This window comes from Leopardus geoffroyi, chromosome A2, assembly GCF_018350155.1.
Source record: "Leopardus geoffroyi isolate Oge1 chromosome A2, O.geoffroyi_Oge1_pat1.0, whole genome shotgun sequence".
Lineage (NCBI taxonomy): Eukaryota > Metazoa > Chordata > Mammalia > Carnivora > Felidae > Leopardus > Leopardus geoffroyi.
In genome coordinates this window covers 3,514,276-3,527,206 of record NC_059331.1, presented here as the reverse complement: position 1 = coordinate 3,527,206, position 12,931 = coordinate 3,514,276, and positions in this window count along the sequence as shown.

Below are 12,931 nucleotides of genomic sequence, written 5' to 3'. Positions count from 1 at the left end.
TGGATCTTTCTGGGAAGCCATTTATGGTGTTTTTAATGTTTATTTAGTTATTTTTGGGAGAGAGAGTGGGAGCAGGGGAGGGGCAGAGAGGGAGAGAGAGAGTCCAAAGCAGGTGCCGAGCCGTCAGCACGGAGCCCCACACGGGGCTCAAACTCACAGCCCGTGAGATTATGACCCCAGCCGACGTTGGACGCTTAACCGACTGAGCCACCCAGGCGCCCCTGGGTGAAACCATTTAAAAGAAAGCGGGGGGGGGGGGGGGGGCCCTGGGTGGTCCAGTCGGTTAAGCGCCCGACGTCAGCTCAGGTCATGATCTCCTGGTTCCTGGGTTCGAGTCCTATGTCGGGCTCTGTGCTCACAGTGTGGAGCCTGCTTCAGATTCTGGGTCTCCCTCTCTCTCTGCCCCTCCCTTGCTCTCTCTCTTTCTCTCTCTGTCTCTCGCTCTCAAAAATAAATAAATTAAAAGCAATTAATAGTAAAAAAAAAAAAAGAAAGCGAAAAGGAGGTATACACTCCCACCCAGCAGAGCTAATGGTCCAGACCCCAGCCTCTGATTTGCAAAGGGACTCCAGTCAGGTCGCTAAGAGTTGGGCCGGGCCTCTCCCAGCCTCCACCTTCTCTTCTGGAAAATGCAGTCAAACATTCCTCATCTCAAGGGCCTATTTTGAGGACTGACGCAGGAGGCCAGCTCAGCCAGGGACCGGAGGGAGGGCCTCCTGTCCTCTCCATCTCCCCGCCGCCCCTGACTCTGCTTCCGTCCTTCTCTGGTGTGGTTTTACCCCATCTCTGCCCCCCCCCCTCACACACACACACACACACCCCCTCTCACACTAGTGCTCTGAAGGCCCTACCAGGAGGAGGCAGGGAGGCTACTTGCCTGACCTAGAATCTCACGGAAGCTTTGATTTAGAAGAATCACAAGCGGAGTGTGCACGCGGGGGCCTGTGTGTGTGTGTGTGTGCACGCGCACACACGTGTGTACCTATGGCCGCGTGCCAGCGTAGCCCGCGAGTTACCCCTGTGGGCATGTGCGGCTGTGTGGGCCCCGGGGGGGGGGGGGGATGTTGGGGGTGGGGGCAGGGGTGGGGCTCCTCCGGGGAGGGATGTGGCCTTGAGACCAGCCTCTGCTTCCCTCTTCATTTCTGTCCAAGGCCTTAGGGGCCCCTTTGGCGCTGAGCTGGAATAGAGGCCCCTCCCTCCCTCCTCTGTGGGTGGGGCACCCACCCAGGAGCCCCTCCCCCCACCCCCTGGTCACCAGGGTCACATCAGCCTGGCCTCCAGTCCTGGCCGTGACTCGCTCTTGGTCTGTGACTCTGGGCAAGACACTGCCCCTCTCTGAGCCTCAGTTTCCTCATCTGTAAAGTGGGGAGGAGAATGGCTTCTTGCCAGGCAGGGTGATTGGACACTTAAAAAAAAAAAATGAAAAAAAAAGAGAGAAAAAAAAAAAGAGGGACACCTGGGTGGCTCAGTCGGTTAAGCGTCCAACTTCGGCTCAGGTCACGATCTCACGGTCTGTGAGTTCGAGCCCCGCGTCGGGCTCTGGGCTGATGGCTCAGAGCCTGGAGCCTGTTTCCGATTCTGTGTCTCCCTCTCTCTCTGCCCCTCCCCCGTTCATGCTCTGTCTCTCTCTGTCCCAAAAATAAATAAACATTGAAAAAAAAAATTAAAAAAAAATAAGATTAATGGAAAAGAACAATTAAAAGAAGAAAGAATTTAAAAAGCAAATGATCCGAATAGGATCAATATCTCCAAGAAGACACAAATCCTGCCAATGAGGAAAAGACGCCCAACAGTCATGGTCAGAGGGAAGATACAAGTTTGAACCACGAGGAGAGACCGCCTCACCCCCACGAGGACAGCGACAACACAAAAAAGCAGACAAGAGCACGGGCCGGCGAGGAGGGGGGGACGTTGGAAGCGCCACACGTGGCTGGTGGGGAAGCAAAACGGGGCAGTTACTGCGGAAGAAAACAGTCTGGCGGTTCCTCCCGAAGTCAGACGTAGAATTTCCAGAGGACCCAGCCCTTCGGCAGAACCGGAAACGTACATCCACGTGGAAACCCACACACGCGAGGTCAGGACCGCATGATCCGAGTGACCCGGGGACACCTGCAGGGGACCCTGTAAACCTCATAAACTTTCCTCGCAGAAGCAGAGCGCGTTCGTTAGCAAAGATCTGGAAGGAATGGAAACACCACACGCCGTGGAGGGATTAGCCATAAGGTCACCGTGTTCAAGGACTCGTTTTAAAAGGCGCTTTTTAAGGAGCCAGAGTCCCCGCCAATCCCCGCCGGTAACTTTCTAGGCAGAATGGCCGCGAGCGACAGCGCGGGGGACGCGTTCTGACGGAATTCAGGCTGGACCGCCCATCTCTGTCTCTCCCTCCTCCCTGGCCTTCCCTCCTTACTGTCATTTCGTTGAGTTTTCATTGATTGACCTGATCTCCCACATCCTTTCAAATCCCACCACCCTGTTTAAAAAAAAAAAATAGGGTCTGGGACACCTGGGTGGCTCAGTCGGTTAAGCGTCCAACTTCGGCTCAGGTCATGATCTCACGGTCTGTGAGTTCGAGCCCCGCGTCGGGCTCTGCGCTGACAGCAGGAAGCCTGCTTGGGATTCTCTCTCTCCCTCAAAATAAACTGAAAAAATTAAAAAAAAAATTTAAAGCAAGCTCTATGCCCAATATGGAGCTTTTGCTCTGTACGTGTGGGTGGGTGTCTGTGTATTCTGTTACTTTTTTCCCCCAGTTTTTAAAAAAAATTTTTGATGTTTATTTTTCCGAGAGACAGAGTACGAGGGAGAGAGAGGGGAGAGAGAGAGAGAGAGAGATACAGAATCGGAAGCAGGATCCAGGCTCTGAGCTGTCAGCACAGAGCCCGATGTGGGGCTCGAACCCACGAACCGTGAGATCATGACCTGAGCCGAAGTCCGACGCCCATCCAACCGAGGCACCCAGGCGCCCCTCCCCCAGTTTTACTGAGACATTATTAAATTATAACATTGTGTTAATACACGGTGTACAAAGTAATGATTAGACATTCCTATGTATTGACACAGTGATCACCGTTTAACCAACATCCCTCCCCTCACAAAGTCTCCCCCCTGTGATGAGACCTTTTCAGGTTTACTCTCTTAGCAAGTTTCAAACATTCGATACAGTATTGCCATCTTTTTACATAAAGGGAATGACTTAGCCAGTTCCCATTAGGGAACACTCTGATGATGGCTTTTGAAGGATGCTAGAATGACATCCTGTGGACCACAGTTGCACACAGGCGTGGGAGAAATTTTGCAGGTGCGTGTGTCTCAAAATACAGTGCATGGGCTGGAGGGAGGGTGGGAACAGAGAGCTAGTGTTTCACGGGGACGCCGTTTCCGTTTGGCAGGGTGAAAAGGGTCTGGCAGGCGGTGGGAACGGTGGCCTAGCGTTCCTAACGGTTAGGACGAGAAACAGGTTTTACGGGTATTTTACCAAAGTTTGAGAAAAAAATAAATAAGTTGTATTTTTGATTGGAGTTTATTGATTTATTCTGAGAGGGAGAGAGTGCACGCAAGCATGAGCAGGGGAGGGACAGACACCGAATCCGAAGCAGGCTCCGGGCTGCGAGCTGTCCGCACAGAGCCCGGCGCGGGGCTCGAACCCACAAACCGTGAGATCATGAAATCGAGAGTGGGATGCTTAACCAGCTGAGCCATCCAGGCGCCCCCGAAGTAGATGAGTTTTAAAATATAGTGTATGGGGGCGCCTGGGTGGCTCAGTCGGTTGAGCGTCTGACTTTGGCTCAGGTCATGATCTTGTGGTTTGTGAGTTTCGGGCTGTTTGCTGCTGTGGGCACAGGGCCTGCTTGGGATCCTCTGTCTCCCTCTCTCTCTGCCCCTCCCCCATTTGTGTTCTCTCTCTATCTCTCTCTCTGACAAAAATAAACAAACTTAAAAAAAAAAAAAAAAAAATATATATATATATATATATATATATATATAGTGTATTAAATGTTGAGATTTACCAAGGCCAACAGATGAAGAGACAATTGCCATTGACAAGAAAGTGTTTTAGTTTCCAGAAGGCGGGGGCTCACCACACCCCACAGGCCCACACGGGGAGGCGGCGGGGGCGGACCGGGCAAGAGACGTGATTGCAGTTTCCATAGAAAGAAAAGGGTAAGGCAGGGGTAGCAGGTTTAGGACCAGCTCGTAGGAATAACTTCAGCGGTCCCTGGGACCTGGGAGCCGTCCCTAGTCCCCGTCCCTAGTCCCCCTGGCACCAGCCCCAGGGGATCAGGGCAGGAGGTAGCGACCCTGGACCCTGAGTGTGAGAACCCCACCACCACGGAAGGGGTGTTGGGGGCGGGGGCTCTGGATCGGCTGGTTTGTCTTTGAAAAACCTACTGATGGACAGGTTGTTTACTATCTCTGGGAATGAGCTGGGAGGGGCCGTCGTCCAGGGTCAGCAAGGCCCCAGATGGCAGAGCATCAGAAGTTAAAAGGCATGGTTAATAGAATGTTCCCAGGAGGGGACATCTGGGTCCTGGAGACAGCGCCTTTCCGGTCCCCACGCCACTGTTCCCTTTTGGCTGCTCTGAGGCCTGTCTCTGCAGGTAAGGCCTGGGGAACAGGGTTCTTTTGAAGAACTTAACTCTTTCTGGGCAAAATTTAAAACCGGCCGCTGCCGTGACTGCCCAAGTTCGGGGGCCACTAGGGGAGCCCGGAGTTTTGCTGAGATGAGACGAACAACCATCCAGATCCTGAAACTTAACCACGTGAAGGCGGCCAATTGCTTTGGTTGCAAAATGCCCGGGGCCACCTGGCGACCAAGCCGGTCTTTGCCTTGGCGGTTTTTCTGGACAACTTTTGTATTTATTTATTTTTATTTACTTTAGCACTTTTTAATGTTTATTTTTGAGAGAGAGAGAGGGAGCCAGACAGAGTGTGAGCGGGCAAGGAGCAGAGAGAGAGAGGGAGGGAGACACAGAATCCGAAGCAGGCTCCAGGCTCCGAGCTGTCAGCACAGAGCCCGACGCGGGGCTCGAACTCACACACCGTGACATCATGACCTGAGCTGAAATCAAGAGTTGGAAGCTTAACCGACTGAGTCCCCCAGGCGCCCCGGAAGCAGATACTATTTCCCACCCGTTATATAGGTGGGGAAGATAAGGTATGGAGCATTCAGGTTGCTGGAAGGCAAACTTGGCCAGCTACACTGGAAGCCAGGCAGTGTGGCTCCAGAGCTCGCCCTCTTCAGCCCTGTGTGCCACCCCGTGGCTCAGGCCCTACTGCTCATTGGGCCTCACCACTCACCATTCCCATCACCTGGGTTCTTTATCCACCAACCAGCTTGTTTCTGCCTCAGGGCCTTTGCACCTGCTGTTCTCGGCTCCAGGAATGCCCGGCCTCTAAATGCTCCCAGGGCTGCTTCTTGTTACCCAGGTGTGTGGTCCCAGCCCTTCCCCAAATCTGTCTCTTGTCATCGAGTCTCTGTCTCTGGGTCTCCTTAGCCTCCTTCCTGTGGGCAAAAGCGCACGTGCGCATCCGTGTGTGTGTGTGTAGACGGTGGCCCCTGTGAGTGGGCTCGCACACGCTCATTCACGAGCCATGCTCCCCGCCTCCATGCACTGAATCCCCAGGTGTACCCCCCACGGCTGACAGCCACAGAGTGGTCTCAAACTGCGGCCCCCGCCCCCACGTCACCCCCAAAATATTGACTGTAGACTCAGAGCCCCCTGCTCTGCTACTGAGAAGGGGGGGGGGTGGTGGGAAGGCCCCTCCCCCCATCCCAGAAACCTGGCTGGGCAAGAATCCTCGAGCCCCTCAAGCCAGGCCCAGCTGAGACTTCAAGCCCCAGGTCCCAGGGACAGAGAGCTAAGGGGTCTCCGGAGGAGGAGGAAGGTTTAGAGAGGAGAAGGGCTCAGACAGGGAAAGGGGGCTCAGAGAGTGGAGGGGGGGAGTCTGAGTGTGGCTCAGAGAAGGGAAGGAAGTCTCAGAGGTGGGGCTCAGGGAGGGGGAGGAGGTTCCCAGAGGCCTGGGGGGAGGCAGAGAGGGGACAGACAGGAGGGGAGGGCCCCAGAGAAGGGCCTGCAGCATTCCTGGAAGGCTTCCCGGAGGCAAGGCCTGCTTTGCCCTGCCAGGGTCTTGAAGGAGTGGACCCCTTGAGCGGTGGCTGGCCAAGGGGTGGACCAGCTGACCCTTGTTGACCAAGGAAATCCGGCCTCCTGTTCAGCATTCTCCGGGGGGGGGGGGGGGGCAGAGGGCAGGGGTGAGGGGGGGTGCTTCCCAGGCTGTCCCTCCACGTTTTATGCCCCAGGGCCCTGTCACCCTCCTGGGGCTCGATGGCTTCCGTCTTCCTAATCAGGAGTTTGGTGTGCGCAGCCCGGGGAAGGGAGCGCTTCACCCCTCCTGCGATGCCCCCACGCAGGTCTCTCTCCAAGGCACCCCCCCCCCCAGCCTAGCTCACGTGGGGGCCCCCTCCCCCCCTGCCTCCCGGTCTCCCGTTTGGCCCCCTGCAGGCTTTAATTGGCTTTCGTGGAGCTGAATTCATTGGCGCTCAGCCACCCCCCCTCGGCCCCGCCCTCCGCCGCATGGTGGGCGGGGCCGCAGCTCCCCCAGCCTGGCTGCCTTGGGGGGGCTCCATTGTCGGGGGGGGGGGGCGGGGGGCGCACCGCCCCCTCCCCCAGCCCTGTGCCCGCTCCGGAGACAATGCCAATGCGCGGAGCCCGCTGTCCTTAAGGCCAGGCTGCTGTCGGACAGACCCCCATCCTGCTTTGTCTCGGCCGCCCCCCCCCCAGTTGCCCCCTCCCCTTCGCCCAGCCCCCCTCTCGGCTCCGCCTCCCTTCCCCCTGCCAGCAGAGGGCAGGAAAGGCCGGGCGTGCCTTAGTTTTGCCATCTAGGGACAGCTTGCTGCGTTGGACCCCAGAACTGGTGTCCCCCTGTGTCCCCTCTCAAACGGACCCCCTCCCCAATGTCCTGGAGACACCAACCGGTGCCATCCCTCCTTCTGATCGCCCTGCCTTCCTTTCCCTCTCTCTTTACTGCACCCCGGTTTTTTTGGGGGGAAGGGGCCGTTCCAGGCAGGTCAGGGTCCTGCAGACAGAGCTGGCTGGCTCCGGAAGGGGGTGGGGAGAGAATTCCATGCAGGGTTCCTTGGTTCACAGAGGCGAGGGCAGGGCCCGGGGAGCGAACAAGGGAGCAGACAGGAAAGTTCCAGAGAGAACGTAGGGAGGCCCCACCAGGCATCTGGGCTCCCAGGGCCCAGTCAGGCTGCCCATCAGATCGAAACTAACGCTCGGCAAACCTACTTTTTATGAGGATTAACTCATTAAACTCTTCCCGCCAACCAGGCCTCACAAGTGAACACCCGAAGCACAGAGAGGGACAGTAGCTTAGCGGCTGTTGCAGAGCAAGTCAGCGGGTGTCAAGGCGGAGGCCGCCTGGCCCCAGGGTGTGTGTGTGTAACAACCAGACTGTGGGACCTTGCAGTCGGTTTGGAGCCATCGCAATGGGTTCTTGAGCCCGTGGGGCCTTACTTCCTCACGGGAGAGAAATTTCTAGAAGGGAGTCAGATCGTTCATGGAATTAATGTCTTTGCTGAACACCACGGGCTGTGCATACCGTGGGCAGAGCAAAGGCTGAGGCACATGGGCCGTGCTGGGGAAGAGTGGAAATGGCAAGCGGGGAGAGCGGACAGGGGCCTTGTGTCCCTGCCTGAAGGGGGACAGGCCAGTGGGGGAAGGGGCCGGCTGAAGAAGAGGGAAAGAGAAAGGCCTCAGCCCCACGGGCCTGTTTCAGGCCAGCTGCCCGATGGGGGACGCCCTTCCCAGCATCGCGGCCCCTTTATTTATCTTTTGAAAACTTTTTTTTTTTTTTTTTTTAAATTTTTTTTTCAACGTTTATTTATTTATTTTTGGGACAGAGAGAGACAGAGCATGAACGGGGGAGGGACAGAGAGAGAGGGAGACACAGAATCGGAAACAGGCTCCAGGCTCTGAGCCGTCAGCCCAGAGCCCGACGCGGGGCTCGAACTCACGGATCGCAAGATCGTGACCTGGCTGAAGTCGGACGCTTAACCGACTGCGCCACCCAGGCGCCCCTGAAAACTTTTTTAATGTTTATTTATTTTTGAAAGAGAGAGCGGGAGTGGAGGAGGAAGAGAGCGAGGGAGACACAGAATCCGACGCGGGGCTCGAACTCGTGAACCGTGAGATCATGACCTGAGCCGGAGTCGGACGCTTAACCGACTGAGCCCCCCAGGCGCCCCTCGCTGCCTATTTATTTAGCGCTCAGGAGGCGGGTGCTGTTGTGACCCCCGGTTTTCAGATGAGCGAACCGAGGTCAGGGCAGGACCCGGCTTGCCCAGTATCACCAGTGGCTGCGGACAAGCCGTACTTGGTTGTTGGAGCCTCAGCGTCGTTTGTTACGTGACCCTCCAGTGGTGAGCTGGACCCGGAGACCGCGCAGCGGAGGAACCGGGTAAGGGAGCACCTACTCTGTGCCAAGTTCCGTGGCTTGCCCTTGGTTTATGTAATCCGCCCCCCACCATCACCCTCCAGGAGAGAGCACTGTTATCGTACCCATTTCACAGACGAGGAGGCTGAGGCTCAGGGAGAGAAAGCCACGTGCCCAGTGCCGCACGGTGAGGCCGAATTTGCCAGGCTACCCACGACCACGAGAGAACGAGCGAGAAACCCAGTCCCGGGGAAATTCCAGCCGCTTCGAGGGGGTGGGGGGTGTGGGGAGACAGACAAGTGTCCCCATCGCTCCCCCTCTGACGTCCATCTCTCCCTACGTTTAGCCTTCAGACTGTGCTGCTTTGATGGTGCAGAGCTAAGAATATCCCCGAACAATGCGGTGGCCTCGAGATGGAGGGGGTTGAGGGGCAGCGAGGGAAGGGAGGAGGCAGCGGGGACCGGCTCAGCCAGGCGAGTGACCCAGACTCCCCCTTGCCAGCCACTCAGGGCTCCTGCCTCTTTCCTTCCCATTCCTGCAGCCCTAACACGCCTACTTTGCCATCATTTGTGACCGATTTCTCTACTGGCTGGGTTCACTGTGGAAAGGTTTAGAAATGTGAGTTCTGGGGGCGCCTGGGTGGCTCGGTCGGTGGAGCGTCCGACTTCGGCTCAGAGTCTGTGAGTTCGAGCCCCGCGTCGGGCTCTGTGCTGACCGCTCGGAGCCTGGAGCCTGCTTCCGGTTCTGCGTCTCCCTCCCTCTCTCTCTCTCTGCCCCTAAACCCATTCGCATATTATAAATAAATAAATATTTTTAAGAAAATAAATAATAAATAAAAATAAATAAATATTTTTAAATAAATTTAAAATAAAAATAAATAAATATTTTTAAGAAATCGAGAAATGTGAGTTCTGGAGTCAGAATGCCAGGGTCCAAATCCCCACTCCCCAGCGAGGAGAATTGCAGATGTAAAGTGGGGCGGAAATTTCCAGCTGCTGCAAACCTCCTTGGGGGCTGGAATCCCAGAATTGCCACCAACGGTATTTGAGAATAAAGACGACTGTTGTTCTGACACCACAGAAACCAATAATTTCATTGTCACGTGTCTGGCTATGGCAGAATTTCCTCTTAGGGAAACGGCCCCGTTGCAGGGGGTTGGTGTGGGGGTGAAGCCCGTGAGATTGTTTATAGAAATCAATCTCCCTCCAGAACACAGCTCCTTCGGTAACTCAAACCTTTCAGCCTTACTTTCCCCATCTGTAAAATGGACATAAAGGCAATCTCGACTCCCAGAGGGTCAGTTATGAGAAGGAAGCGATTACAACACCTAGCTCAAGACCTGGCACCTTGGGGCGCCTGGGTGGCGCCGTCGGTTAAGCGTCTGACTTCAGCCAGGTCACGATCTCGCGGTCCGTGAGTTCGAGCCCCGCGTCGGGCTCAGGGCCGATGGCTCAGAGCCTGGAGCCTGTTTCCGATTCTGTGTCTCCCTCTCTCTCTGCCCCTCCCCCGTTCATGCTCTGTCTCTCTCTGTCCCAAAAATAAATAAAGGTTGAAAAAAAAATTAAAAAAAAAAGGACCTGGCACCTTACCCGTCACTATTTAACTAGTTGGTTGACTAGTAGGGAACTGTCGTTATTTTCAACTGGTTTTTCACCGAAAGAGTGCCGGCTCACGGAGAAGATCAGTTCTAGCCGAAGGATCTTATTTACTGTTTTTATTTATTTTTTGAAAGTTTATTTGTTTCTGAGAGAGAGAGAGTGGGGGGGGGGTGCGGGAGAGGTGGGGGGGGAGAGGGAGAATCCCAAGCAGGCTCCACACTGTCAACGCAGAGCCTGACTTGGGGCTCGAACCCACAAACCGTGAGATCATGACCTGAGCCCAAATCAAGAGTCGGACGCTTAACCGACTGAGCCACCCAGGCGCCCCCAGACCACTATGTCTTAATATGCTCATGACCCTGATAAGGTCCAGGGCGGATCTTCTAATGGCTGGTTCAGAGCCAATGGGCTTTTCTTTCCTTTTCTTTTTAGGTACGTTGACTACCTTGAACTTCATCTGTGGAGAAGGCAGCCTAGTCTTGTGCCGAGGACTTTGGAGCCAGACCACCCGGCTTCAGATCTCAACTCTCGTTACTACACGCTGTGTGACCTTGGGCGAGTTACTTAACCCCTCTGTGCCTTGGTTTCCTCACCATTAAAAGGGGGCTGCTGCTGCTGATCGTGCCCATATCATGGGATTATTGGGTAGACCAAGTGAGTTTAAAGTGTGACATTTCCTGGGAATGCAAACTGGTGCAGCCACTCTGGAAAACAGTATGGAGGTTCCTCAAAAAATTAGAAACAGAACTACCCTACGACCCAGCCATTGCACTACGAGGCATTTATCCACGGGATACAGGGGTGCTGTTTCGAAGGGACACATGCACCCCCATGTTTATAGCAGCCCTATCGGCAATAGCCAAAGTATGGAAAGAACCCAAATGTCCATCGACGGATGAACGGATAAAGAAAATGTGGTCTATATACACAATGGGGTATTACTCGGCAATCAAAAAGAATGCAATCTTGCCATTTGCAACTACGTGGATGGAACTGGAGGGGATTATACTAAGTGAAATTAGAGGAAAATATCATATGACTTCACTCATATGAGGACTTTAAGATACAAAACAGATGAACACCAGGGAAGGGAAACAAAAAATAATATAAAAACAGGGAGGGGGCCAAAACAGAAGAGACTCTTAAATATGGAGAACTGAGGGCTGCTGGAGGGGTCGTGGGCAGGGGGGTGGGCTACATGGACCAGGGGCATGGAGGAGAACACTTGTTGGCATGAGCACTGGGTGACTGGGTGTCATATGTAGGGGACGAATCACTGGGATCTACTCCTGAAATTATTGCGCAATATGCTAACTCACTTGGATGTAAATTAAAAAAAAAAAAAGTAAAAAAAAAAAAAAAAAAAAAGAACCCCGCCCCCAAATAAAAATGAACCGGGAAAAGACAGAAAAATAAAAAAATAAATAATAAAGAGTGACATTTCCGGGGCACCTGGGTGGCTCCGTCGGTTAAGCGTCCGATCTTGGCTCAGGCCGTGATCTCGCGGTTTGTGAGTTCGAGCCCCACGTCAGGCTCTGTGCTGACAGCTCAGAAGCCTGGAGCCTGCTTTGGATTCTGTCTCCCTCTCTCTCTGCCCCTCCCCTGCTCGCGCTCTGTCTCTGTCCCAGAAATAAATAATAAAACATTTGTAAAAATTTTTTTTAAATAAATGAAGTGCGACATCTCCTTAGAATGTTTCCCAGCACGTATTCCGCTACTCGATGCGTGTTATTCTCTGACACCCCAAGGGATCCGAGGCAGCTAGCCTTTGCAACAGATATTTCCCAGCCTGGAAACACTGCATCCCTGTACGCTTCCCTTCTTTCTCTCTTTTCTCTTTCCGCTTCCTGCCTCCAACTCCAAGAATGGCTAGCCACCTGCTAGAACAATCCAGCAAGTGGCCACCAATCCCATCTGCTGAGGCGGCCAGCTTGGGGACAGGGACACTCTTGCAAGTGCTGGGGTGCGTATTGGGGGGAGCGGAGTGTCTGACTTTGAGACGCTGAGGTCTGGGGCTCAGAGCGGGGCTGGAAGGGAGGGTGGTGTGGGCAGAGGGAGGGGTGGTGTTGGGAGGCCGGGGACCCTGCAGGACGCCCGGTGGTCGCGCTCCTGCTGACACCTGCTGGAGGGACGGAGGTATCGTCCTTTTCAGCCAAGGCGCCTCTCTCGGATGGTGGACCCCTCCCCCCCCCTCCCCAGGATCCCTGGCAGGACCTCACTGGCAAACAAGCGCCCCCAAGTGCGTTTGAACGACCCAAGTAATCCTTTGAAGGGAGTTTTTGTTGTTTCGTTTGGCGGGTGAACGAGCTCTCAGGGCTTGACGGGGTTCACAGGGAGACAACATGTTTTCTGAGCTACTCCCCCTCCACCAGGAAGCCCACCTGTATTGCTTCGTTCCCGCGCCCAGGCCTTTTCTCCTCCGGCCAGCTCTCCGTAATTTCAAGAAACGGTTACTGAAGAAACAGAAGGCAAACAAACAGGCAAACTGTGCACTGGGGGAGGAGGCTGCAGTCTAGGGGAGGAGACAGAAGAGAGACGAGAAAACAAATCCACAAATGGGATCGTTTCGGAGACTGATAAGCCTTTGAAAGAACACGGTGCAACGGTGGAAACTGAATTTGTGGATGCCAAGGCGGGAGGGGCGCAGGGAGGCCTCCTCTGAGAAGGTAACATTGAAATCAAGAATCGCAGGAGGAGAGATAATGAGCTCGAAAAAATACCTGGGAGAAACCAGAGGTCACAGCCCGTGCAAAGGTCCTGGGGCAGGGCTCTGCCTGGCAGTTGGAGGCGCAAGCAGCGAGGAGGAGGCCTGTTTGGCTGGAGCGGAGTGAGGGAGCGTGAGAAAGGTTAGACATGAGGGCAGGGAGGGGACTGCCACAGGTCAAGCGGGGCCTTGA